The sequence below is a fragment of the Nannospalax galili genome, unplaced genomic scaffold, assembly GCF_000622305.1.
Source record: "Nannospalax galili isolate Female #2095 unplaced genomic scaffold, S.galili_v1.0 scaffold1129, whole genome shotgun sequence".
NCBI classification, from domain to species: Eukaryota; Metazoa; Chordata; class Mammalia; order Rodentia; family Spalacidae; genus Nannospalax; species Nannospalax galili.
Genome location: NW_008359461.1, coordinates 865,247 through 893,023, shown reverse-complemented (window position 1 = coordinate 893,023; position 27,777 = coordinate 865,247). Strand labels below are relative to the sequence as shown.

Here is a 27,777-nt window from a genome sequence, read left to right as displayed (position 1 = left end):
CCCCCTCTCTCTCTGGCAAGCCAGAACACACACATACACACTCCCTCCCTCCCCTCCACCCCCTCACTGAAACTTAAAAAGGCATGGTCTACTTTGCCCCTCTGTTTATACAGAAGAGACAGCGGACACTCCTCCCCAGAGCGCTGGGCCTGCCTTCAGCATCAGGAAAGTGGAAAACTGCAGGAGGCCGTGGCTTGCAGACCTGGAGCGGCACAGAGACCTGAAGGAGAAAGGGCAAACCAGACAGACAGCTGCTCCCAAACTAAATGACACCATAAAGGGCAGACTTCCTTGAGAGCAACTTTGAGCCCTTGGCAGAGAGAGCAGGGGACAATGCTGCAAAGGCCCTAGGACAGAACAGAGGGGGCCCTTGCTGGCCAACACGAAGTACATCATGGCTCAGGGAGAAAGCCTCTGTTGAGTCCAGACACTCAAAGAAGCCTACCGGTAGTGAGAGGGCTGCCAGCATCCAAGCTATTCGCAGCATTGGAGAAGGTCAGCAAACAAGTGCTGAGAAACCATCAAAACCTCACAAAGGACAGATACTTTCTGATCAAGGGAGATGTCTGAAATCCAGACGACAGTCCAAGTTACGGTACACTGAAGCAAGACAAAACGCCAGTGGAATAATCGGAAGGGTCAGTGCACAGTTCCCTATTTAGCTATTTAAAACCCAGCTCTATTACATTCTCTGAAACGGATATAGCCCAGGAGAAGGGTACTCAGAGAAAAGGGGGCACCTCTCAGAATGCAACAAGGGACAAGTAACGTAAACTAGAGAGAAGCTTCAAAATCCCAGAGGGACTCAGACCCTCAATTAGCCCTCAATAACTATCATACACAGTCTTCAGTGATTCTTCTTTCCTTTATCATGGGAGCAGATACCTTTTCCAAAGTATGTTTCTGTTCTTTCTCTAAAGCAACTTGTTTAATGTGTCTCACAAAGACACACACTCACACGGAGAAATGTGCTCTACACAAGATCTCTCCCGAAAGATCAGTGGAAACAAAAGTTAACCAGAACAAGCTGAGCCCTGCTTCCTGAGTAGGTTCTATCTTCCTGCAATGACAGAAAGTCACAACCAGTAGACAAATGTTTGCTTTCTCCAGACACTAAGTGCTTCACACTTACCAGGACTCTGTGGCTGCCTTCACAGCCTCAGGACAGTCTCTAGGTAATGAGTGTGCTATCCACGTCCCCACAGCCTTCAGCAGTATACTGTGTTCCATGAGCACATTATCAGGTGAGTCAATAATGGCCATGTCTGGATGGTAAAAATCACAGGTGGTTTTCAATCTTTTCTTTATGTTTACCTGTGTCTTTCCTACATTTTTTACATGAATGTGTAATTTTTAAAGCTATTCTAAAACTTGCTAAGATCAGACTACTTGAGATTCTCTTAATACTTTGAGCAAATATACCAAAAAGATGTTGTTCTACATGATCATCAAAACCCAGTTAAAGAATGACTACAAGGGCCACAGCTGTAATTCCAGCACTCAGGCAGAGGGAATATCACAAGTTTGAGACTAGCCTGGACTACACAGTGAACTACAGGACAGCCGAGTTACACAGTAAGACCTTGTCTCAAAAAACAAAGCAAAACAACAACAAGAGCAGTTCAGAGTCACAACAATGAATGCTGGATGGCAGCCTGAATCTTTACAACGAGGACATCACATACTCGGTAGACGGCATGCACTGGCTTCTCCATCTTCAAATCAAGGCCACTGTGCAGCAGTAATACATTGGGTCCAAGTATTCAAACAGAGACAGATGGCCAATCTGTTCACACTGTTTGAAGGGCTTTCCAGATTACAGAAAGGACCCCTAATGCCAGAGACCGAACTACTTCTAATCAATTGCTTTGGGATAAAAATGGAAAGAAAAAGAAAAAAAGGAAGTGGGAAGCTATCTTCAAGGATTTGCTTTCATTCAGAAAAACTAAGAAAGCTATTTGTTTCTAAAGGAGGGGTACAATATAATCAAGTCTATGAACTCACAGCAATGTTGACAGCAAGGCCAAGTCCCACATCAGCTCAAGTCATGACAAAATCTGAACACAGACTTGGGGAAGTAGGTTAAGAATCTTCAGCCCTCTCTGAGGAACTACTGGCAACCAGTGACTGCTGGGAAGGGGAGATTCAGTCTCATTTAAGGGAGAGAGTCTTAGTCTGGAGTCTTGACCAGACTCCAGTGGATGAACCCACACCTAATGGCATTTGGGGACACAAACCTAACTCTATAGGCCTTAATATTTATGTATATACACAAATCTATACACACACATATATTAGAGTACAGGAATTTTGTGGGGGATTAGAAAGTACAGTTATGGGAGGAGATCTAAATATGATCAGGGTATATTGCATGAAATTCACAAAAAGTAAAAAAAAAAAAAAATTTAAAAAGATATAGTCAGCCACGGGTGGTGGCACACGTCTTTAGTCCCAGCACTTGGGAGGCAGAGGCAGGCATATTTCTGTAAGTTCAAGGCCAGCCTGGTCTACATAGTGAGTTCCAGGCCAGTTGGGGCTACAGGGAGATCCTGTCTCAAAAAGACCCCCTCCCAAAGAGATATAATCAGTTATCAACTCTCCTTATATACCCTGCCCCTTACATTTGCTGCATCCACAAGAGATATTCGCCACCATGGATGAAATAATTCACCCAAGTAATGATGTTACTACATTCCCACTACTGGTGAACCTTCTAATCCATGATGCACCCTGTAAACAGACACTAGCTAATGACCAATTATTTATACAACATGCAAACTAGAGGCATTGAGGTGATTTGTTTTGGGTACTACAGGATGGTCTCTCTGTTCCTAATTACAAAAAAGTTAATAACTGAGAGGTTAATTGGGTACTACACAAGCCCATGTGAGAAGTAGGGCCCCAGTTCTTAAGTGAACAAGCACTCCTTTTAATACAGACTAAACCTCTAGTGTGAAGGCTTTGAGATTTCTATCAGAAAACTGATCTTAACCAATAAGGAATTTTATCACTGACAAAAAGTATTATCAGTTCTTTAGAAGCCCTAAATCTTTTAATCTAGCAGATGTATTAATAGCTTTATAATCTGTACAACTGGTTTTCAACAACTCCAAAACAGGATGAATTCTAACAAACAGCAATGCTCTAGATTAAGAAAGACAACAACCAACTCACACGTATGCTCACACACTCTGACACAAAGCAGTGGTTGTGCCTCTAAAAGGCTAACAGGAAGCCAGCTAGGCCTTTCTTCTACTTCCTGCCAAAATATGCAATCCTCTCAGACACCCACCCACACAGGCCGGCAGGAAAAGAGATGTATCCACACCAGAGAGTCAACTCACACTGCCAAGGGGAATAGCTGGACTTTTGCTACTGAATAGATATATCTGCTTACCAATTTTCTACAGGGCTGAAACCACTGACAGATAAGAAGGGATGGGAAAAACTCCCAACACAAGCTCAAAGAAACCAGAAGAAAAACCTAATTAAAAGACTCTTAAAAATAAATAAAATACTTTTTTAAAAGGGGGGGGGTGGTGGTAGAGAGATGCCTCAGCGGTTAAGAGCACTGACTGCTCTTGCAGAGGACCTGGGTTCGATTCCCAGCACCCACATGGCGGCTACGAACTGTCCTTAACTCCAGTTCCAGGGGAATCAGAAGCCCTCTTCCGACCTCCGCGGCATTGCACAACAAGGGTGCACTCACATACACACAGGCAGTACACTCATACACATAAAATAAAAATAAACATTTTTTTAAAAAAGACTTATTCTATATCTAAGAAGAGGATATATCTTATCTCCATCCTGCAATGACTTATAAATGTCTGCAACTTTAGAATATGATTATTTTAAACTTTTGCTATAAAATATATTGAAACAAGAAAATGTTTTACCTTTTTAATATATGGATTAAAATATATAACACTATTAGGAAAAATAGAGATTTAATCTTTATTTAATGAACATGTTCATCCCTTTCATTCCTAGGTAGCTAACAGGTCTCAGTAAGTCAGCTGAGCCATCATGTCAAGAAAAGGAAAGAATATCAAATTTCCATTCTAGCAGTAAAAGCTATGGAAATGAAGCAAGTCAGTTGGAAGCAAACCAGACCGAGTGTTCAGGTGTCCCATAGCCTCAATGGTGCCAGGCCTGCCAGGATGCAAGGTGATTCCTACAATTCCCTTCCAGAAAGGTGTGAGAGGAGCACTAAATAGGAGTGGGGAGACTGCCAACAGTTCCCATCATCCTCACAAAAGAAAGGTATGAGGTCAGAAGCACCCTTCTAGAACAGACCCAGAATTCAGAACTGCTACAAATGCAGTCATTGCTTTTCACTCAGTGGGGGAGAGAGCTGTTTTCACCAAAGAAAAATCACCTGCTATATTACCTCCAAACTCCAAGACAGCTCCTTTTCTAATTCCCTCAATCCAGAACAAGTGGTAGAAAGTATTCTTGATAATCTGTGCCAGTGATTCATGTGCTGCTTTCCCAGGCTGAATGGGCTATGGCCAGAGCCTTCCAGTCAGCAAGGGTGCAGAGTCACTGTCCAGCAGCTCCTCAGACCCCTGCCCATGCCTCCAAAGGATCCACTTCATTTCAAGGAAAGAGAACCCAAGCCTGCAAGTCTCTCTCTATGCTAAAAAGAAAAAGAAGATCCATTCTACAGCAAACAAGAGTGTGCGCGGAACTGATTTTTGTAAAGAAAGATTTCAATGGGTGTTATTTTCCTTAACAACCAAACATAACACCAAAGTTGTTTAAGCAAGAGAACAGATATAAAGCATATTAAGAGCTTATAACTTAAATATCTTGAATCAAATGACAATCAAAATGACACCTTTATTTTCAACTTTTTAAAAACATTTACTTATTTGGCAGGATCTGACTATGTAGTCCCAACTGGCTTGATAGTAGGCCAGGATAGCCTTGAACTCACAGAGATCCACCTGCCTCTGCCTCCCAAGTGCTGGATTAAAGGTGTGCACCACCAAGCCTGCATTATCCTGAACATGGTACGCTGCCACCAAATGCTTAAGATCTAGTGTATTTTTAAGGGTTTCATGGATTGAGTATTTCTATTTTCTATCTACAATCTAACATGGGCAACCTTTAATTTTTTTTAAAAAAAAAGGATCTCATTATGTAAGTAAGGCTGGCTCTGGCAGCTCTTGCACAAGGCTAGGTTCAGTTCCTAGCACCAACGTGGTGGCTCACAACTGTTCCTAACTCCAGTTCTAGAGGATCTGATACCCTCTTCTGGCTTCTGCAAGCACCAGGAATGCACATAGCACATTTACATATTATGCAGGCAATACACTCATACACATAAAATAAAATCTTATAAAATATTCTGGGTCTAGAGTGGGGGGGGGTTAAAGTTAAAGAAATTTTTTTTAAAGAATCCATCCTTTTCACAACACCAAAAACGCATGCATGAAATGCAAAAACCTGACATTTAATTTCGATAAAAGATGTTGATTTTCTTCCAGCACAGGTTAAAAAAAATATATGGAGAAAGCAAAATCTTTTAAGTTTGCTCTTTTTTCCCAAATGCTAAACATTTAAATAAAAATGAAACCACAAAATAACAGAAATCCTCTTCAACACTTTATCAGTAAGTTCCTTAGGTGAATGCTAATGTATTCTGAATGAACTATTAGACGACTCTGATTCCTGGAGGCAGCATTCCAAACAAGAAAGGCTAAAAGTCCTCCAGCAGTAAAAGAAGCTTTTTATAACATGGAAGTAAAATGATGTAAGCCATATTTCTGTCAAAAATGATATAATATGATCTCTAAGACCCAACACTGAGTCACAGAGGAAAGGCACAATGGTGCTTCTGAGGCGGCTCCAAGTGACCCAGGTACTGTTACAGAGGATGGTTGTGGTCAGTTCTGAAGAGATGTCTCTTCTGTGACCACTGCCACCAATGGAAGCAGAACGACAAAGCCGCTAGTGTAGAGGACCCAGAAGGATGCTCTGTAGGCCGACAGCTGACCTGCTACAGTGCAGAAGAAAAAAATACACAGATTCAGTTGACCAAAAGCATGCACCCTGACCACGTGCTGAATAAAGCTATTGAAGAAACTGCTCATGGGTGACAGTCCTGCACATTCTATACCTCCACAGGATGCAGACGGGACAGAAAGAGAGCTGAGTGACAGAGCAAGAAGCTGAGGAAAGAGTTTTGGCAAGCAAAATAAAACGTCTCTGTGTAGATGCAGACTCAGCAACCATTTGAAGGCTAGCGTGTTTTATTACATATCACTGGAATGCTTACTAACAGATCTTTGACAAGTGTCTATGAACAAATTACAGCTCTTTCACTGACTCAGGATGTATTCGAAACTCCTTTGTGATTTTAAAGAACAGCACACAGCATCTGCATGCTCCAAAAGTTAAAAAGCACATGAGTCAGGCATGGTGACACATGGCTGTAATACCAGCATTTGGGAAGTGGAGGTAGGAGGTAGCAAGCAAGCCAGCCTTGGCTGCATCAAGTTCAGGGCCAGCCTCAGAAACATAAGTCTCCTCTCAAAAAAAGAAAACAAAGGCAGCCAAACAAAAAGCATACCCCCCCCCACCCCACAAAGAAGTCACATGATATGCATGTGATAGAACCACAGATTCATGGGAATAACACAAAGTGAGAACAGCAGTTTCCTGGGGGCAGAGAAAAGAAATAGGAGTTTAAGTGTTCTGTTCTTCTTCACACTGGTTTTCTGCTGGAAATACCCTGATTAATTTTTTAAGAACAGTAAGAAGGATTAGAAGTAGGGGTACAAGCTGGTCTAGGAAAACACAAACAGCCTTGTCCTGCCCAGTGCACATTTTTCAAGTTTCATGCCTACAGTCTTAGACCCTTTTCAGCATTTGTGGCCCAAGGAAGTTATGAGGCAAAAACTTTGGGTGAAAAAAAAGAGAATCTGAAAGTGATATATTTTATTCCCATGTTTGCGCATACTAACAACCAGCTAACTCCCTGCTAGGAACGAAGAGGGTGCCAGTCAACACCAACACACTGTGCCAGTTTAACTTAATGGTATTATTCTGCCTTGCTTCGCAATTACTCCCACATTCCCTGGGGAGAAACTAATGGATTACTAAAAATAAAATGGAGATTAAGTGAATCACTTCGGATGTTTTGGCTCCCAACTCAATCTGGCTTTAATATAAAGGAAATGAATTGGCACAAATACTAGACGTCCAGAAAACGGACAGGCTTCAAGGCTAGTTGCCCTGGATTCTGGACTCTGTCCTCCACCCTGTGTGGTTTCTTGCCCAGGCTGGGAGCCAGCAGGCCACAGTCACACTAGACCTCACACCACACATAATACCATCCAAGAGAAAGCAGCTTCCTGGAGCTCGGCCCTACATATGAGAAGACTTCATCTACAAGCACCAGACACATCTGCCACAGGGTCTCACTGGTTAGAACAGGCGTATAGGACTGTCCCTGACCATCCCCCTGGTCAGGCAGCATCCCAGAGTAGCCAAAGGAGCCAGAGTTGGTGAAGCAATTGTGCACAAGGCAGGATGGGACTGCAGCTCATCAGGACCCACCCTTGAATTTACAGCCTGTTTCTCAAACCCGTGACACAGGGAAATAGATGGGATGTGTGATGTGGATACAACCCTCATGTCCACTCTGCTGCCATTTACGGGGAGCAGTCCAGGCAAATAATGTGCATATTTGAAAGAGATGACTATCAGGATATATCTGTATATAAAACTAAAGACTCAAAACACAGGTGTGCAAATGAATTGATTCCTTTGAGGAAATGAAATTAAGTTTCTTCTTATTTTTATATTTTTATCTCTCCACTCAGAAAATTGAAGCAGAAATGCCAGGAGTGTAACTATGTGGCGGACACTTGCCCAGCATGCAGCTAGGGGCTCCATCCCCAGGGAGGGGACAGGAAGAGATTCGAACACAGGGGTTAACACTGTGTTAAGTATGTGAAGTGTGGCATGGTCACTTACTATATTCTCCTGCCATGGCTCCAGCAGCTTAAGACAGTAGCAGCAACCACACTAGAAATGCACAATCTGTTAAAAAGCATAAGAAATGTTGCTTATATAACTTTAACAGTCTTACCTTTTCTGAAAGGACAAGCCAGTCTTCTTGAAGAAAGCAGCTACAATTAGGTTAAAAGTGGAGATATCTACAGTATTAGAGCATCATAAATATCTCTGAGATTATCTGCATCAACTGTAGATCTTTCTTTTTAAATTTATTTTTATCTATGTGTATGTGTCTATGTCTATGTATGTGCACATGTATTCAGTGACTATGGTGGTCAGAAGAGGGCCCTGGATCCCCAGAAGCTCGGGTTAAAGGTGGTTGTGAGTCACCCAATGTGCGTGCTGGAAATAGAACCCAGGTCTGAAGTGCTGCAAGTGCTTTAACCTCTCAGTAATCTCCCCAGCCCCAGGTTCAAAATGTGCAACAGGTTTAATCAAGTGATATTGCCCTGGACTCCTACAACAAAGAGGGGAAAATGCTGCATGGACCTTGAACATTATGTAGCTTTAAAAAAACAAAGGGTTAGAGAGATGGCTCAGAGGTTAAGAACACTGGCTGTTTTTGCAGAGGACTTAGGTTTGGCTCCCAGCACCCATGTGGTAGTTAACAACTGTCTGCAACTGCAGTTCTGGGGAAATTCGATGCCCTTTTCTGATCACAGCAGCATTGCACAACACAGGTGCACTTACATACATGCAAGCAATACACTCATACACAGAAAATAAAAATAATCACGTATTTAGAAGAAAACATAAAAAGAGCTTGTAGCTTGACCCCCACAATATACAATTAACCTACGCAGTCTGATGTAACATAAAGCTAGATAAATCAGCTTCAATTTCTAAATCTCTAAACTCAAGAACCTAAGGAAGTAGTTCTCAGCAGAAAAATAGTATTCTGATTCAAGTATTTACACTCTATCATCTTACTTCATAAAATCTTTGAATATTCAGCAAATTATGGAATGCTGAGCAACACATCCACAGAATCAAAGACTGTAGATATTGAATAGCTTTTAGTATTCTCAAATGAAATCTAAGAGTGTTTCCCCTGCCCAAACCCCAGAACAAGTAACGGTACAACAGCTGAAGCCCAGTGTGGGGAACACTGTGCCTGTGCCCCAGCCACTTGGGAGGCTGAGGCGGGAGAATTACGTGAACCTGGGAGTTTGAAGCTAGCATGGGCAACACAGTGACAAACATAGGAAATGTATTAATAAAATCATCAAAAAACACAGGAAACCACACTCTCAATTTTTTATTTTATTATTTTACGTGTATGAGTATATTGCCTGCATGTATGTGAGTGCACCCGTGTCGTGCAATGCAGCGGAGGTCAGAAGAGTGCTTCAGATTCCCCTGGAACTGGAGTTAAGGACAGTTCGTGGGTGCTGGGAATCAAATCCAGGTCCTCTGCAAGAGTAGTCAGTGCTCTTAACCACTGAGCCATCTCTCCAGCCCCCACACTCTCAATTTTAAAAACCTTGCAATGATAAGTTTTAAATGTCAACTTGTCACAGCCAAAACTCAACTGAAAAGAGAGTTCCAACTGACGAACTCTTTAGATCAGGTTGGCCTATGGGTATGTCTGGAAGACTGTCTTCATTGATAATTGATATAGGAAGATCCAGCCACTGTGGGCAACAGCATTCCCTGGGCAGGGAGTTCTGCACTACATAGGATACCAGAGCAGAAGCAGGAAGCAGGGGGACATCCATTTCCCTTCTCACACTGTGGGTGTGATGTGATTAGCTACTTTCATTCATGCCTTCACTTCCCATTAATGATCAACCATAACCTGGAACTGTGAGTCAAAATGATCCCCTTCGTCCTCTAAGTTGCTTTTGGTGAGGGTGTTTCATCACAACAGAAATAAAACTAGTGCAGACCTGAAAACAAAATTTTAAGACAATGGTGCTTCCTGGTAGTGGGTACGTCTTCTTGCATTAGCAATGGCACTTTAAAAAGCAAGTTTGAACAGCTGTGAAAGGAGGCAAGGTGCAAGCTTCAGAACAGAGTATTTGCAACAGCTATATCTACTACCCAGGAACCCATTCCAAATATATGAAGAACTGCCACAAAGCAAGACAAACAATGAAAGAGAGGGGCATCAAATTGGCCTGCATGCATTTGCATACGCACCCAGACTATCCACCACCATCAGAACACAAGTAAAAGCACGATGGTATTATGTTCCACTTGGGGAAATTCAGCAAGGTATACACACTGGTCAAAATGGCTAGAACTTAGACCTCAAGCAATATCAAGTATGAACTGAACCCCTCCCCCACAAAAAAATGCCTGTCTTAAGATTTCACAAAGCTGATTGATTAGAATTTTGTGATTGTGGAGAGTTGGAATATTAAAGATAAAAAAAAACCTCTTGGGCTACCATTAGTCCCCTCAATAACCACCTATCACCCACCTCTGTGTCTGATCCAACTTGGAATGTATATTAATAGACCGGTAGCTTCCACTAGCCCCAAAGCTAAGAATGTTAACAGAATGTTAAAATCTGAGACCTACAGCAAAGATTTTGCCTCTCTGCTACAATCAACCTTCCCGAAGTTTCCAGCAATGCATTTGAAAAATACCTTGATTTATTACTTTCCTTTGTTTTGTCAAACTTAATAAAACTGTTACCACACTGGAACATGTTACTTGAGGCAAACTGAATCGGTGTTCCTGAGCCATGGCCACTTGGTATCTGACTCAAGAATAAGCTATTTTATCTTTCCCTTCCCTCTTCTCACCCTGAGGTGAGAACTGTGTTCATGTTATGTCAACAGTCTCAGGATGGCAACAACTTAATTCTCCTATGCTGCTGGTGGTTGTGGAAACTAGAAAACTGTTTGATAGCATCTAATAAAGCAGAATACAAACATACCCTGTGGTCCTGGGTAACCGCCTGCTAGGAATACACATGCATAGATCCCTAAGATACTTAAAACTATCCCAAGAACCATTATTAGTAAAGGGCAAAATATGGTAATAAACCAAGACACAGTTAGACACTGGAATATTAAAAAAGAGGAATCAATCAACTCTCTGTAAAAAGCAAAGAGTATGCTATGCTTTCTGCCTATAAGGTCTCTATCCCATCTCTTCTACCTGGCCTGCCTCTGAAGTATAAAAACAGTCAGAGACAATGTGAATTTGGTTGTTCCAATAACATTTTATTTGCAACATACAGGCTATACCCTTGCCTGCTACAGAGCAAAGGAAACAAACGAACCAGAGCAATACAATACTGATGAATATCACATCTCCCAAATGTAACACTGACACAGGAATCCACACACAAGAGAACATACTACACAATTCCTTTCTATAAAGTTCAGAACAGGTGAGGCTAGGGGGAGGTAGCAGCTAATACTGGATTCCCGAAATTCAGAGGTATCTTCACAGTTATGTTTTATGTGGGAAATGTCACCACGGTATTTATGATTCGCCTGTCTTCATTCTGAATAGGAGTAGCACGTCTTAACAGTTGTCATACATAAGGAACATGGACCGCATCACTTAATGGATGCTTCATTATAAGGCCAACAGTGATGCAGTAGAGCCTGTGCTCCCCCAGCAGTCTCCTGAAGCCCCATCTTCGTCAGTGTGAGGTCTACACTGAACCATCTCCCAAGTTGCACACAGGATTCTGGAGAAGGAGGTGTGAGTGCAGAAAACCCTGAAGTGGCAGGAGGTAATGGCCATACAGAGGGGAAGAGTGACAGACGGGCAAGCGAAGAGACCCAGGATAAGGCCCTGCATTTCCACAATCTGCTGAACAAGCCCATCAGAATAGAAAGCACCACAAGCAGCTCAGAAACACAATTTCAGAGGCCACTGATCTTGCTTAAAATTAGTGACAACTGGGGATGGAGAGTTGGCTCAGTGGTTAAGAGCACTGACTGCTCATGCAGAGGACCCAGGTTCGATTCCCAGCACCCACATGACGTTCCAGGGGAATCCGAAGCCTTCTTCTGACCTCCGCAGCATTGCACGACACGGGTGCACTCACATACGTGTAGGCAATACACTCATACATATAAAAATAAAAATTAAAAAAAAATTAGTGACAACTTTAAAGTATACTAAGACTTATAAAGAACTGTTGAAGGAAATGCATTTCCAGTACAATAATTTCTTCCAATCCTAACACATTAAACTTAGTTTCAATTTTTCAAGTAAGAAACAAACTAGGTCCATAATACAATCTTGACTTTCTAGGCCTGCTTGCTTTAAACAATTTCTGTATCTTGAGATAGTCTCATCAGAAAGAGTGGTAATATATTTCACCACTTTCAAGTTTTAATCCAATGTTATACTTTTCAGGGGTCATAGAAAGTCATTAAGTTATCAGGGTGGCAAAAAAAAATGATTGAGAGGCGCAGATGATGCAGCAGAAGGGACAAGAGTTCACAGGGACTAGTGCACAGATTTACACTCTGCTCCTGGGGGCTCTGTCAGTGAAATGAAAAGGGGAGGAAAGAAAAGAAAATCCCTGAAAGGAGGCAAAATCTGTTCACTCTACTGCATAACTGACACCTGCAAGAAGCTGGAATGTGCAAAGCTGCAGACAGAGATTGAGACCCTGTCTTATAGGAGGCCCTGGTTCAGAGAAGCTGGCCAATGCTCTGTAATGTCATAGATGCTACAGAGGTACAAGTGCCATGAGAATGTCAATGGAGGGAATGTGAATGGCGGGAGGGAACCATTCACACCAGAAGGAGAGAGAATGGGAAAGGAGAATTGCCACAGGGGAAGAGGGGATGATTCTGAATTGTGAATGATTATAGAAGGGCAAAGTAAGAACCCTGGGGAGAGGAACCAGGAATGAGAATGGAATATAAGTAAAAGATGGGGCATGTCACATCTCCAAGCTTTTCATACTTTTGATATTTACTGTCATGGTAATGTTTAACAAATATAAATTCAAGTAATTTCTGAGCATGGTCATATACATGTTTCAAGTCCCAGCACTTGAAAACCAGGTAGGAGGATCATGTGAGTCCAGAACTGTGAGTCCAGTTTGAGTAACACAAGACCCCATCTAAAAATATTAAAAATAAACAATGAAGACGAACCCAAATGTTAGAAGAAGCCCAAATGGAACAGAAATGAACAAATTAGCCACATTATAAATATATCACAGCCTCCCTGAAGGGACTACAGAAGAGCTGTCACTGGAAACCTGAGTCTTGACTATAAATATTGAGGCTAAAGACTAGGTGGGAAAAAGGACCAGATGACCTTTGGGTTATCACACCTGACTCAGACATTACTGTGAAATAATGGTATTAATATGTGTGTGACACCCTGACATATGGCTAAAGATACAAATATATGGCTATGTGTACATGCACATCTGTCTCCTACCTTCATCCTTCAGATGATACCTAAGCAGCAACAAGTACACCCACCATCCACACACTGGTTTCTAAACAGGGTTCTCTAACACTAAGACCCAAGGCCACGTAGAAAAACACCAGGCTGGAAAAACCACAGCCAGGAATATGCCAAGCAAGTCTGGAACACTTCATGATGCCATAAAAGGAGTACAGTACTAAGATGGGGACTCATCAAAAGGGCACTGAAACCTAACTGGAAAAGGCCAAATCCAGAGAACATTAAATACTAAAATTACAAAGTATACTGAATGATTACAACTCATAATAAGAGATTCTATCATAGAATCGCTCAAAGATTCACGAAGTCCATGCTAACTTTAAAAAAAAAAAGTAACCAAATGCAAATATAAATAGAGAAATTCAAGCTCTTCAATAGATAAGGATAGAAAGAATAACAGATACCAAAAAGCCACTATCTGAAGAACACACACACACACACACACACGCACACACACACACACATTAAAAGACAGACACATAATGACTAAAATCAATATTTATCCTAGATGGGCTCACAGGCCAGCCAGAACACATCACTGGAGGAGTGATGGAACACAAATATGATGTGGGCATTAGCTAATAGCACTATATCAATGTTCACTTCCTGATTTGGGTCATTTTACTATAATCAATATTCAGGGAAAGGCGTAAAAGGGCATTGAAAACTGACTTGTTTCTGTAACTTAAAAAAAGAACTGAGATAATTTCAAAATAGAACGTTAAAACAGTATACATGGAGATGGGTATGTGAGGGACTGTGAATCACAGTCTTCTTCGCCCAAAATGTGCTTTCAGTACCTTTTCTCCCTTGCAACCCAATAGCCAAGCTGATGAAGTTTATACGTAAAAGAAAACATAGGTATGTGTGTGTATACACATGCTGAAAATATGAATAGAAGATTGTAAACAAACAACTGAAAAAGAATTAGAACTGTAGCTTATAAACTCAGCAAGTGGATAAATACTGGCCTAGATGTGCAACACAATGTCTAGGATACATCTTGAACAGGTGGAGAGAGACATGGAGGATGACATGCATGGGTCTAACATCTACCCAAAAGAAGGATTGTGAGATAATGGAGGGACTCCCTGGGTAAAGGATACCAAGCTTTGAATCCAGAAAAGCCACCAAACAGTAAGCAGGCCAAAATACCACCAAGAAACACCAGAGTGAAAGAAACTGCAGACCAGTAAATAGAAGGAATCTTAAGGGCTGCAGAGGATAGAGGAAGTGCTCTGGGGTAGAGCACTTGCTTTAGCACATGTGAGGCCCTAGGTTTAGTGCTCAGCATCCGAAAATATTAAAAAAACAAGAAAACAGACTCCCCTCCAAATGTTATCAATGAACACAGCTGTTATCCTCAATGAACTAAGAAAGGTAAGTTATCAATCCAAAGTATATAGCCATGAAGATTTTGGAAAACAATAAACACTCTCAGGCAAATAAACCAAGAACTTATCATCACCAGACAAACGGGAAATTATAAAGGATATGGCCCTTCTGCAGGAGGAAAATGACCTCAGTTAGAAGACTGGGAGGCAAGGAGAACCATGGCAGCTCAGAGATGACAGCCAAGCAAATGGCTAACAAATAAAAGATGTCTGAAATCATTAGTCATCAGAAGTTTACAAACTACACTACAATGGGAGGGCCCAGCATGGAGGGCCTAGAATTTAAAATCGTGTCATATCAAGGATGCGTAGCAAATAAGGTCTTCCTGCAATTCTGTAAGAGTTAAATAACTCCTTTGAAAAACTGTTCAGCAGCATACTAAAGTTGAGCATGTCCATGTGTTAAAACCTATCAATTTCACTCCTAAGTATATCACTAATACTAATGCACACATAAATGTAATAAAAGATATTGATGGGGTTCAGAACATGCTATCCCAAAATATAGCACCAAGATATCCAAGAAAACTGTAGAAGAAAGGGGGACTCTGAGTGCCCCACCCTGCCCTGCCCTGCCCTGCCGTGCCCTGCCCTGAAATAGGCCATAAAAGAAGTTTTTGGCCTTTCACTGAAGTAGAAAGACCTTCATTCTAGAGGTGTCCTCATTGTGCCTTAAGGAATGTTCTTAACTCTGGAGATACAAAGACACAGAGGCTCTGCATCCAATCACAGGCACGCACCATCTAATTCCTCATGAATATGCACCATCCTTTTTTCTTTGGCCTCTTCATTTCTGAAGTCTCCAGGTCACATAAAACTTCTATTAAGTACATTTGTATGTTTTTCTCCTGTTTATCTATCTTTCAATACAAGAGTCTGAGTCATAAACACCACAGCTGGTAGAAAAAAGCAATTTTTCTCCCTGGCAACATGAAGATATTCAGAGTAGTGTGCTCCCTGGCAGCTAAAAACAGAAACCATTATAACGTGTGTCCACAGCAGAAAGAAAACTGAGATTAAGGAATTCGGCACAGAATATGGCAGGAATTAAAAAGATAAAATAGCACTAGTTGAACGGACATGAATTAGCATCAATGTTCAGAGAAAAAAAGTTAGATGTAAAAATACGATAAGCTTTCATTTTCATCAAGCTCAAACCAGGCCAAAGTAACTACTGCACTCAGTAGGAGCAACCAGGTGGGGGCTGCTGGAGGGGCCATGATTGGCTGCTTCATCTGAAGGCTGATTTCATACATAAGTTCCAATTTTTGAAAGTCATTGTGTTGTTCACATATGACCTATGCAGCTTTCTGTACATATGCCATACCTCAAAACATTTTAAGTCAAAACAATGAATGAAAAAACAAAGACTAGCAAGAACGTCACAGAAAAGACACTGTGACCATCTCTGTGCTGTCACTGTTGACATTCACTTTAACTGCTTGAAGCTTATCTACACCAGGCTTCCCCACTGTAAAGCTCCTTACCATCACTCCCTATTACACTTACACTATTCATTCATTTTTTCAGTTATAACCAATTACTACTACTTTTTTTACTGCCATCAATTCCTACTTTTATTTACATGGTGGCCCAACCTGTCTGGATTTGTCCATAAAAACTTTAAGATGATCTGCAAGTGTGATGGTTTGAATGAAAATGTCCCCCATAGGCTCCAAGTATCTGGACATTTTTGTACCCACATGGTGGTGCTGTTTTGGGAGGTTTCAGAAGGTGTGGCTATCCTGGAGGAAGCATGTCACTGGGGGCTGGGCTTAGAGAGTTCTTAAGCCTTGCCAGATCTCCAGTCCTTCTCCTGCTTCCTGTGCCTACATGATGATGTGAGAGCTTAGTTTCTGCTGCTTCTGCTCCAGCCAACTCCAGCCACCATGCTCCCTGCCATGATGGACTGTAATTCCCCTGGAACTGTCAAATAAACTCTTCCTTCTATAGATTGCTTTGGTCAGTGTTTCTATCACAGCAACAGAAAAGTGACTGAAGAAGAGTGCCCCTCAGACCCCCTCCCTGTCCTCTGAGAAAGAGCTGCCCTGCCGCCTGACTCTGGAAATCCCCTAGATTGTTCAAACCCTTTCCTGTTACATCTGTTCATGGTTTCTATGGAAACAGTCCCGGGCAGAAGAGGAAGAATTATCTGCCCCAGGTAAGCTAGCCAATGGCTGTATAGGTTAAGGCTCTGGAAATCAGCCCTAGATCGTTCAAACACTTTCCTGGTACATCTGTTCATGGTTTCTATAGAAATGCCCTGCTCTGTGGTTTTTGTGCTTAAAAACCCTGCATTTCCATGGCTCTGAGTTGCAGTGCAGCTCCCGAGCCTGCCTACATCCCCACTCTGTCAGTTTCAATAAGGCAGTTAAGTTTTCCTGAGTCTCAGTGTCCGAGTGGTCAATTCAGGAAATTTTTCAGACCCCAAACAGTAACTGGTACCAGAGAGTGGGCTGTTGGCTGTGAAGAACCTGACCATGTGGGGTTTTGGAAAAATGTGGAAGACTTTGGAAGTTTGGACTAGAAGAGTGGTTGATTGCTGCTGTAAGCAGAGCTTAACAAACCGTTCTAGTAAATGTAGTTCCAGAGGGAAATAAGGACTTAAGCAGCACTTGGGATATTTTGGCAAAGAGTCTGGCTGGAGTCTGCCCTAGACCTAAAGCTTGCCTGAGGCTAAGTTGAAAAGCAATTTCAAGACAGCTTAATGTTGAAATGGTGACGTGGATATTAATGGTGAATATTATGCAGATCTACAGTGAAAAAGAGCAAATGGGGCAGAAAGAAATACAGTTTGGATTGAAAAAGAGAGCTAGGAAGATAAATGCTGGAGCTTTGGCATGTGCTAGAGAAAATCCCTTTGATAAGGAGATTAAAGTGATTAAGGAGGGGCCTAGAGATAGGATTTAAACAGTGGAGAGAGTGCCTCCAACTTGTGAAATGAAAATGCTACAGGGGCCATGGAAGAGAAAAGCTTCTAAAATGGAAAAAGCAGACTGTAGTCCACCCCAAACTTGCAGTCAAACTTGGCAGTGTTGTTCACCTGGTGCTGGCTTTAGAGGCATGAAAGATGGAAGAGTGAAGGGAATCACCAATTCTTCCTCTGAGGTTTCAGCCTCGGAGGCCAGGCAGCATGAAGTAGGGGTGCCCTGCCTAGAGAAGGCCCTGATAGGCCACTGCACGAAGCTGTGAAGGTGAAGCCTATTTGGCAATGAAGACCCCCCCCCACACACACACAAGAAGTTCGTGATGCCAGAGCTGTGAGGCATCTGCCAAGACCTGCATACACGGAGTGGTACCAGCACAAGAGAGAGATGTGTGTTATGTACAGCAAAGCTAGAGAGGCTGAGCCATCTAAGCCCTTTGGAAATAAAGTCCCAGAAGTTGGACATGGAGCTACTGCATTTGGGGTTTTCAGTCTTGTTTTGGTCCAGTATTTCCTTACTATGCCATCATTCTTCCCTTTTGGAATGGTAAAGTGTATTCGGTTCCACTGTATGTTGGGAGTATGTCATTTGTCTTTTGATTTTGTAGAGGATTACAGTTATTTACCTGAGTCTCAGAAGAGACTGGACTTTTGAATAGTACTGAGACTGATAATGACTATGGGGACTTTTAGGGTTGGACTAAATGTATTTTGCATTTTATATGGTCATGAGCCTATGAGGGCCAGGGGGTGAAATGTGATGGTTTGAATGAGACTGTCCTCCATAGGCTCCAGGTATTTGGACATTTTGTCCCCACATGGTGGTGCTGTTTTGGGAGGTTTTAGAAGCTGTAGCTATCCTGGAGGAAGCATGTCACTGGAGGTGGGGGGGTGCTTAGAGAGTTCTTAGGCCTTGCCAGATCTCCAGTCGCCCTCTCTTGCTTCCTGTGCCTGGTGATGATGAAGTGAGAGCTTAGCTTCTGCTGCTCCTGCTCCAGCCACCTCCAGCCACTATGTCTCCCTGCCATAACGGACTGAAATTCCCCTGGAACTGTAAGCTCAAATTAACTCTTCCTTCTATAAGTTGCTCAGGTCAATGTTTCTATCACAGCAACAGAAAAGTGACTAATACAGCAAATAATTTTGACACACAGCTATCATTTGAAAATCACTCCTTTAGTTCCTAAAAATCATATGCTTCAAAGTCTCTATCTGTACAGCAGCTATTCCCCAAGACAGCCTGGTTCCTTCTCCTAAGAATGCATTTACAAATGCAGAGGCTAAACAAGTCATTGCTATGGGGGCAGAAAAAGAGAATTAAACATGCATGTATGTTTGTCCACCATCTACATCCACAGATGTTTTCAGGAACTCAACAAGTTGTATATAAAGTTTATATTAAAAACGAAAAGCCCAAAAAGATTCACAACTTTCTGAAACAAGGAATGCAGACACTGGCCCTCCCTGTTATGATTTACAGCATACCAAGAACTTCAGATTAATGTAGAAAGACTTTGTTACTGAACAATGGTACTTGCACATGTCCATCCATGTGGAAATCAAAGTGAATTCCCATTCCTATATTTAAAAATTCCCGTTCTTATATAAAAACAAATTGCAATTTAACTTAATGTGTGTTGGTAAAAGGCAAGATTATAAAACTTTTAGTAGACAATAACAGTATATTTTATGGTTTCATTAAAGGTTAACAATACAAAATAGGAAGACCATAAAGACTAATAATAAATTTGACTCAACATTACAATAAAAAACTTGTTTATTAAAGGCTGCCATAAAGAAAACAGAATAAGCGAGCATAGAAACTCAACAGCAAGACAAATATATACAATGAAAAACTCATAAATGTATAAGAAGGACAAGCACTCCAGAGGAAAAGACAAAACTATAAGGGAAATGAAACAAAAGAAATGATGCTGAGTTTCTCTAACAACCAGAGAAACCTGGACAGCTCAGAGGTGGAGTACTTGCCTTACATGCTCAAAACCTAGGAATGATCTTCAATACCACCATAAAACAGAAACAAGCAAACAAAAAACAGAGCTATATAAAGCACCTTTATATACCTATTAGTTTGACTTAATTTTTTTTTCTTGTTTTAGTTTTTTTGAGACAGGATCTCCCTGTAGTCTCATTTGGCCTAGAACTTACTATGAAGACTAGGCTGCTGGCCTCAAACTCAAAGATTCCCAGGCCTCTGCCTCCCTAGTGCTAGGACTTACTATAGTATATGCCCACCATGTCCAGCTGAGCTTGACTAAAGTTTAGAGACTGATTTTATTTTTTAATTATGTACATATATATGGGGTGGGATGTCTATGCACATGTGTATGCAGGTGTCTTTGGAGTTCAGAAGAAGGTGTTGAATCCCCAGGAACTGCAGTTATAAGCAGTTGTGTGCCTTCTAACATGGGACCCAAACTCAGGTCCTCTGCAAGAGCATCAAGTGTTCTTAACTGCTGAATCATCTCTCCAGCCTCCCCCTGGCCCCCACATCCCGTGTTTTAAATTTTTTTTAAGTAAAATGAGGTTGATGGTGAAGATGTGCAACAATGGAATGCTCAGATGTTCTCTGGAGCTCAGACTGGTACAACCCCTGTGGAAAAGTCCAGCTAGGTGTACCCTACCATCCAGAAATTTCACTCTTCAATTTATGTTTACTGGAAGAGGAGAGCTTAGAAAGCTGCAAACAACTCAAACTCCAACAACAGAATCAGAAAGCAAAATGATTGTGTTTGCACTAAGTGGAAGAATTTAAGAGGACAATGTTCTGAAAGAAATTAGTCGTAAAAAAAAATTTTTTTTTTTTTTGTGGTCTTTTTGAGACAGGGTCTCCCTGTAGCCCCAGCTGGCCTTGAACTCACAGAGATCCACCTGCCTCTGCCTCCCTAGCACACGCTGGGGTTAAAGGTGTGCACCACCACCCCCGGCAAGGTTTTTAAATTTAAATTAGTTTACAAGTTCAATGAAGGCTATGTTGTTTCTAAACAAAATAAAACAAAACTGTAGATCTCACTACTTATTTATAGAAAAAAAATTCTTAAATTCCTGGAATCTAGCCTAAACATTTGAGAAGGCATCCTCCACAAGGTAGCTGTCAAAGGTGCGTGTATATTCAAATAAAGGGCAAAAATACTGATTTTGTTCATTGAACAGAGAGACAGGCAAGTCTGCTTCTCTATCACTTCATTCAAATATATGTATATATTTAAGATGTGCACTATCATGCCCAGCTCAGTTTCACTAAATTTTAAGGACTTAAAGATCTTTTGCAACCCAGGGTTTATTGTTCAGTATGAGTTTTAATATACATTAAAAAAAAAAAAAAAAAAGAATCTGGGGCTGGAGAGATTGCTCAGAGGTTAAGAGCACTGACTGTTCTTGAAGAAGACCCAGGTTTGAATCCCAGCACCCACATAGCTGCTAACAACTGTCTATAACTCCAGTTCCAGGGGATCCAACAACCTCTTCTGTCCTCCACAAGCATTGTACAACACGGGTGCATTTACCTACATGCAGGCAATACATGCATACACATAAAATAAAAATAATAAGTAAAATATTTTTTTAAAAAAGAATCTAGCCTGGCGTGGTGGCATCCACCTATAGTCCCAGCACACAGGAGGCAGAGACGGGCGAATCTCTGTGAGTCCAAGGCCAGCCGGATCTACATAGCTAGTTCCAGACTAGCCAGGGCTATATATGAGACCCTGCTATTTTTTAAAAAACAAAACAAAACAAAAAGAATCTGATGATGCATGCTTAATATAGATTAAAGTGATGGGCTATTGATAGGGTGGTTCCAAGAGCAAAGCTAGTAATTTAATAGCATGAGAGCTGCTCCAATTTTCATGCTGGTACATCAAGATCATTGTTTTCCAAAGCTCCTATCTTGAGACCATGAGGTCCGAGGTGAGATGCTAGCATACCACAAATGGGTCATGTTTGCCCAAATGTAGTGCCGGCACAGGCCACCACTCTGCAGCGTTCCTGCCTATCTAGCTTCAGTGTGAATACCACCTGAACACACTTATGTCAAGAGAGTGAGGGGTCAGCAGCTGAGAACCAGGCAGCTCCATCCACCCTAAAGCTAACAGGCCAAAAGAAATTAGACGCCCAAATCCTCAGATGGAGGACTCTGGAGGTGGTGTCAATACGTCCATAAAAGAAGCAGAAATAAAAAGAACTGTGGCAAGGCTGATGGGCCAACTCCATGAAGCATGGGCCTTTTAAAGGGGGTAGCTACCTGGAAAGGAAACAGCACAGGAACTCTTTCACAGAAGCCACTGACTTAAAAAAAAAATTAAAATTAAATAACACATGAAGAACCTCTGGTGATCAGCATGCCTGCTCAGCTGTCTACCATGTGCCATGAGGTCTGACCGCAGGGCACCAAGGCTAGGTGCACTACAAGGACAAAAAAAACCACCCTCAAAGCAAAGGGTCTTCAGGCCCTTTAAAGAGAACAGATGTTAGTGATTCAAAAAAATTATAAGCCACATATTTCAATTTGTCTTCAAAGATACTATTTTTCTTGGGTTTGAATAATTACATAATGGTGCTCAAAAATCAGATGATCGTGGACCGTATTTTACACAGGTGACAGTCTGTACAAAATCCTAAGACAGATAGATGTAAGTTATACAGAGACAGAGACAGCTCCGGGCTGATTCACCTCTAATTCACTTTGTTTTTCTAACAGCAATATTTCAAAAAGAGCCCATAGAAGAGTTTTCATTTTAAGTAGAGGTGACATCTTTGCTTATATAAGAAGCAATTATTCAGGTTAACAGAAGAAATGAACTGCTATAGAATACACTAGAGAGATGTTTTGGCAAACCATTAGTTTTCATTCTCAAGGGTATACACTAAGTAAGTATCAGCCTAACAGTCATCGAATTTATTAATATAATTTGGTACACGAAGTCTCCATTCTCTCTTTCTGAGCACATGAATAAATCAGAAGGCAATGTTTGCTTTCCTCTCTACAGTAACAACTGTGCATTTGGCCTGCATTCTAAATAATCAGGTTCTTTATGAAAAATTTGAAATCCAGCCAATATACAGATCTTCTTGCTAAAAATAAGCATGAAGGAAACAGGCTCAAATCAAAACTGTCCTATTTACTCAAATGGGGGAGGACAACTCTCTGGGAAAAACTGGATAACACACCGCTGTATACCGTCTACGGTCACCCAAACAGAACGGTTCCTAAGGCCCTCAAGTCTGACAGTGGGCTGGCAGACCCTACTAGCACCTGCAGTCTAAGACCCAGGGACTCTACCAACTGCAACATCTTTCTACCCAGCTTAAAGCTCTAGCCATAGGTGTCAGTTTCCTGTACTAACCTGGTGTGCCATAGTACTAACTTGACCAAACACTCATCTAGGGCCTGGGGTATAACTCAGGGGTAAAGCCTGTCCTCAGCAAATTAAATGTCCCAAGTTTCCCAGCATAGTCACAGAACCCTACTAATCTAGGTGCTCTCATGGTGATTTTTTTTTTTTAGATGTGGCTAACACCCACAACGGGTTGGCTTTAAGTAAAGATTATCTTGAGTAATGTGGGTGGTCCTCATCCAGTCCAATCTGTTGAAAGGCCAGAAGGGCAAAAAACATTGTTCCCAAAGAAGGTCTGCCTCGCCTGGCAACCATAGCATTGCCTGCCAGAGTTGCCAGCCTGCTCTGCTTGTCAGCCCCAAATGCCTACCTCAATTCTTTCCTTACAATCAATAATGTGATCTCAATCTCGATACATAACAATCTATATTATATACAAATATAGTCTTTCATAATATAACTACTGGCTCTGTTTTTCCAATGCACTTGACTGATACACTAGATAAAAAGATTGTTTATTGTACCCATACCCATCTAATTCCAGCATCCTAAATGTGAGGGTTTTTACTATTCCAATCAATTTTCCAGTTCTGAACAGACACCCACTGGACACTCTTCCTACAATTCATTCAGTGTTCATATCATATATCTGGTGTCACAAGATCCCACTAATTAAGCACATGCTCTGCAGCACTGTTTCCACTGGCAACTGCCAGGCTAGTCCTCTGTACTTCTGACAGGTACATTATGTAAACTGCAGATCTCCACAATGCCCTCCTTGGTTTAATCATTTCTGAGAATGGCTCACAGAACTCAAGAAAGCCATTATATACAATTCTCAGTTTGCTGTAACAGAGGAAATAGTTTCAATTCTATTTTTCTAACCTTTTATTAAACCACCAGGTCACTAAACACATTTCATTTAAAGTAAATGTATCAAAATGACATGACAAGCGTGGAACCAAGCAACCCAACAGCCCACGATTTAAGCATTTTAAATGCAATAATGACATTAAATGCACTCTTTCTTGTCATTTTTTAGATCAATGCATCTAGAGATGTTCTCAAAGTCATTTACCAGGGAAGTACAAGTGAGAGGTATGATCTAACATTATAGCCTTAGCATGGTAACAAATGAAACAGACCACTCACTCCAACGTGAAGCAAATGAACTGAACTGTGTACAGTTGCTCCTGAGAGTAAGAACTGGTCCAACCTTTGACTTAGCAGTTCCACTCCCAGGGGGACAGGTCCAACAGAGAGACACATGTATGTGCTCCAGGGAATATATCCAGAGAACTTCATAGCAGTGTTACCTGTATTTTCAAGCTAGAAAATCCTATTCATCAGTAGCATATGGAGAGTTCCACTTTAGTGTGTTCCTTATGACCTCAAATAAATAAGCGACTTTTCCCATTCTGCATGGTGGACAGTTCAGAAGCAGTCAGAAGCAGTCTATGGTGCCGCAGTCACAGCAAACATTGGTTTTGGCAGTGAAGAGAACACCGTGAGGCACCAGCAGTGCCCTCTCTGTTGACTGAGCAGCAGCTGCATAGGTAGGTTCCATTTGTGAAAATTCTTATATGGATATACTTAGGATTTATATGTTATTCTGTGTATTTTTAACTTTTTAAAAAAACAAAAAAATTTTTTTGGAAAAATCCAAAAATGATGACTTTTACCATAAAGGTTCGAAGACCTTGAAAGAATCCCATCTTCCACAAGAGGCTTTTCAACAAAAGCATGCCATAGCATATCATTAAAAATTAATGAAAGGCCTTCCAGAGAACACTGAGAACCTACAGTTACAGGGGCAAACTAACAGCCTCCTTCATCCTCTCAACACCAAACTCACTCACCAGGAAAGCTCCAACTGGCAATTCTACTCACCTTGTTACAGCCAAGAAAAGTTGTGTCAAAGCAATCAGAGTTGGTAGAGAAATTGTAAGGAAAAAAGTACTGAATCAATTCAGTGCTGCTCCACAGCACCCACTCGCTATGAGAAGTGCTGGGGTGCACACAGCGAAGTACAGTGTTTCCTCAGCCTGCAGACAATACCTGGAACAGCTCTAGAGCACAGCCACAAGGCTTGTGTTAGGGCTTGGTTGGGAAGCACTGTAACAGGTGTTAGAGAGTTTAAGGACCTGACCTGGAAAAGAGCCCTTTGGCTTTCCCTGAGAGGCACTTCATTCTTGTTTTTCAAACAATTCTAACAAGCAAACATGATTCTTTTATAAAAGCAATAAGCCAGAAAGCGAATGGGAAATGGGATGATGGTCAGGATCAGGTATACCAACCAGAAAAAAAGGACCCAGAGAGGGGGAGGCACAGCCCAACACTGCACAGCAGTCCTTGAGAACATCCCTGCAATTCCAAACCCATATAACAAACACAGTTTGAACAAATGACCTCTGTTACTGAGAAATTATAGTCCATATGCTTAAAGTAACTTTTCTCAGAAACCATTACCACAGAAAGTAAAAGCCGAAAAGGACACTTCACCGAAGACAAAAGGACAAAAAAGCGTATGTGAATGCTTAAATCATAAGCCATAAGAAAACAAGTTAAAACCATGGAAAGACACTGCTGCACACCTATTAGGACAATTAAAAAACAATCCCAATCGGGCAAAACTGAGGCAGTAGGAAGGAAAACAAGCAACATTCTCTAACATCACTGGGGGCATGGCAGAGAACAGCAGTTTCCTCTATCACATCCAGGTCTCAAAAGCACACTCCTTAGAAAAACAAAAGTTTAGTGGATTAGAAGATATAGATCAGTGCTAGAGCACTTGCCTGGACTGGATGAGGCCCTGGATTCAATCTCCAGTTCTACACAAAAAGGAAAAGAAAATTTACCTGAATGCAAAGGTTCACGGCAGCTCTATTCATAAGCACCTCAAACTGGAAAGAACTCAAATGCCCTTCGGTGGCTGCTATACCAACAAACTGGTACATACACAACTATCCAGCAATAAAAATGAACTACAGATATATGTAATCACCTGGACGAATCCCAAGGGCAAACTAAGAGGAGGAAGCCAGTCTCAGGAGATTGCATACTAGATGACTTCATTTATGACATTCTAAACCGTTCAATTAAATGACAATCTAAAATGGAAAAAGGGGATGGAGAGCAGACCAGTGATTGCCAGGGGCTCTGGGTGGGAGGAGAGGCGACTACAAACACCTGAGGGAGGATTTCGGACAGGGGACTCTCCTCACTCATAGTGCTGGAAATTAAAGAATCTGTGTATGGGTTAAGATTCCTAGAACTGTATGACAGTCTAAAACTCTGTCATAGGGGGCTGGAGAGGTGTCTCAGGAGTTAAAAGCACTTGCTACTCTTGCAAAAGGACCAGGGTTGGGTTCCCGGCATTCACACTGGGTGGTTCACAACCTCCAGGTGGTAAGACACCAATTTCTGGCACCCATGAGCACCTGCATGTACATGGTGTACCTACACACACTCGGGCATACACACATACACAAAATAAATAAAATCATTTTAAAGTTGTGTAATAATATCAAAACCCTTCTTTTACTTGAACTCGCAGTCATTTATATATATAAATCAAAAGCTATGAAAATGGGGCAGATTTGAATATATATAAAACACTACAATCTTAATATAACTGCTATTAATAGCCTTCCAAACTCGCAGTGGGGTAGCTCAGCATACAGCAAGCGCTTAGCACACACAATGCCCTGGCTACGGCCAGTACCACATAAAGAGACAGAGAAAGATGAGTGGGTGCACAAAGGAGGGGCTGTCGCACTGTTATTAAACAAAACAGACCATCAGAGAAAAAGTTCCCGGACAACAAAGGAACAACTTATGATGAGGGACTGATCAACTCATCAGGGAGATAGAACAGTTATAAATATGGATGTTAACAACAGAGCGCCAAACAAATCAAACAACAGTAGACAGATCAGAAAGGTGAAAGACAGTTTGCCTGTAATGGAAGACATCAATATCCACTTTAAGTGACTGATGAACAACCTTACCAGACAAAAAAAATCCAGGACAACATACCAGCATTCTTAACCACCCTGACCTGACATCTACATGACACCTCACCAAAAGCAGCAGGACACACAGTTTCTTTTCAAGGTCCAGGAAAGGCCCTTTGCAATTTCACAAAGCAAGTCTCAACAAACTTACAAGTATTGGGATAGTATGAAATACAGTTACCGACCACAACAAGAGAACTCAGGGGAGAGCTCTAAGTACTTAGAAATTAAACAATAACTTCTAAAGACCCATTAGGGCAAGAAAAAAAAAAAAAAAAAAAGAAAATTAAATATATATATTTTGAACATGAATGAAAACAAAATTACAAGTCAAAATTCATAACAGTTACAGAATTTTAGAGTTTTAAACTTTAATAAAATAGAAGAAAGACCTCAACTCATGTCTACTTTAAGAAACTAAAGAGTAGCTAAACCTAACAAAAAGAAGGAAATTCAAGTTTAGACTAGAACAAAACTAGTGGAAAAAAGAGCCAGGTGTGGTAGTGCACAGTGCATGTCTTTGCTCTCAGCACTTAGAAGGCAGAGGCAGGTGGATCTCTATCAGAACAAAGCCAGCCTATCTCCATATTGAGTTCCAGGCCAATCAGGGCTACATAGTGAAACTTTTTCTTTAAAAAAAAAAAAATCAG

At 41.4% G+C, this 27,777-nt stretch overlaps 1 protein-coding gene across 10 annotated transcripts in view; it reads right to left on the bottom strand.

Annotated features, from left to right (window-relative positions):
• The window catches only part of Sipa1l1 (signal induced proliferation associated 1 like 1), a 315,687-nt gene that overhangs the window by 159,321 nt on the left and 128,589 nt on the right, over positions 1–27,777 (bottom strand). For 9 of the 10 annotated variants that reach the window (XM_029558705.1, XM_008823218.3, XM_029558713.1 and 6 more), the window contains one exon: positions 7,990–8,055. The exons of the other annotated variant lie outside the window; for it this stretch is intronic. The gene's annotated coding sequence lies outside the window, so the exon portion shown is untranslated. The remainder of the gene's footprint in view (positions 1–7,989; positions 8,056–27,777) is intronic. 10 annotated transcript variants of the gene reach the window in all.